Genomic DNA, 2,245 nt, shown 5'->3' on the forward strand with positions numbered 1-2,245 from the left:
TATAGATAATATAGTAGGCCTATTCTATATAAATTATATAGAGAATAGCTATAATAAGTTAGCTAAAGCTATCTCGAGTAAGAAGAAACTATACTTTATTAATAGACTAAATTAACCTAAAGATATAAGACTATAGAACCTTATAGACTAGAATATATCTACTTTATTCTTCTTAATATTTACCGATACTATAGAAAGTATATCTACGATATCTTCTAATTCTACTAAAATAACCCTTCTAGTACTCGAGAGGAATCTCGTCCCTTAAGAGTACTCGAAATCTTATAAGAAGCGGAGACGAGATAATTTATTATTTTTATTAGTAGTCTAAAATACTAACTATAATATAGTTAAGTCTTTAGTTTTCCGTTAATAATATATCGAAGAATACTTACTAAGATCTAATTCTAGACTAAAGATAATATAAGATTAAATAATCTAATAATAATAGTATTCTCTATAGATAATCTATAGAAACTAGAGTATAGACTAGATCTCGACTCTTAGCTATACGTTATTAGGATATTCTATAAAGCGCTCTAGGTATATTAAAAAACCTAAAAATAACTAATAAATTATAGTAAATCGCCTTATATAGTAGGCGTAGAAGAACCTCGCTTACGCTTCTCTACTTATTATATTATATTAGAAGATTTATCTACTAAATAGACTATTTATAGAGTATTATCTACTACTATAGTAGTATAAGAAAATAGTAATACTTCGCGATCTTCTTACTATAATACCGTCGGAGCTAGTTCTAGTAGTAGTACTTCTATCGACGCTATCGTTTTATAATAAGAATATCCTAAAAGGCCTAAACTAGAAGTAGGGCTCGATTACTATATATAGATAGATAGTAGATAAATATTATATATAGAATAAGTAGAAGTAGTAGGCTATTTATATACTAGATAATAAAAAGATAAACGTTCTAGTACCGAATAAGTTAGTATATAGCCTTATATAGACTATATTAATAAATCTATAGAAGATAAGATTAGTATAAATCGTTACTATATTATAACCTAACTATACTTAGAGTTATATACTAGCTCGGGAGATATAGATATATATTATATAGCCTCTTTAGTATAATAACGTATTTTCAATATACGCCTAGGCGAACTTCGTATTTATAATAATAACTCGAGAGAAGAATCGATAGTATACTAACGATATCTTAGTAGTAGCTAATTAGCTATATAGTCGTATTCTTTTAACTTTAGACTAGTCTCGATAACTTCTATTCTTACTAAAGATATAGATATTATAGAATAACGACTTTATTAAGTCGACGTTAATAGAGAATATTACTCTATATATATATTAGATTTATTGATTCTACGAATAACTTTAATAGTTTTCGGCCTATAGTATAGATCTAAAGTCTACTATATTATCTTCTAGATAGCAATTAATACCTTTTAACGTCGATCTTCTATATTCGTCTATAGCGATAATATAAAGTTAAATCTATCTTCTAGACCTTTAATCTTAATAGCTATATAATTATTTATCTCTCTAGTCTCGTCGACTATATATAGACTACTTATCTTTTCGCTAAAATATATCTCTTTTATATCTTCTACTAGATCTTCTTTCTATATTTTAGAGAATTAAGTATAACGTTTCTTAGTACTATATATTTAAATAGACGTTAATATTAATATAGTAGACTAATAACGATTAGAAGCTTCGCTACTTATATCTTAATTACTAGATAAAGAATAATCGACTTCGCGAATAGTATAAATTATATATTTTTCGTTAAAAAGGTATACTAAATTTATAGAAATAGACGTATTAGAGATAGATATTAAAATATACTCTAGGAATATCGACTCTTAATATAAGTCTAGTTTAACTATACGAAGATATATTTCGTAATATAGATTATTTATAATACTTACTATATATTCTATAAGAGTATTCCTAATATATATATTAGTAATATCTCTCTAATCGTAAAATTCGATAGATTTCTAAGAAATACGGCTATATAGCTAAATTAATAAGCTATTATTAGGGAAAAAGAACTACTTCTAGTACTATTTCGCCTAGATAATAGAATTAACTACTATATCGCTAGACTTAACGCTATAAATATTATCGTCGATCTAGAAACGAATTAGTAACTATATCTTTTAATATAGTATAATATATTTACGAAAGAAGCTATCTTCGTCGCCTTAGTTACTAGTAGATTTTTAATTATCTTCTTAACTCGTTAATAGTATTAAGT

The sequence above is a fragment of the Exophiala dermatitidis genome (genome assembly GCF_000230625.1).
Source record: "Exophiala dermatitidis NIH/UT8656 unplaced genomic scaffold supercont1.5, whole genome shotgun sequence".
Taxonomy (NCBI): Eukaryota; Fungi; Ascomycota; class Eurotiomycetes; order Chaetothyriales; family Herpotrichiellaceae; genus Exophiala; species Exophiala dermatitidis.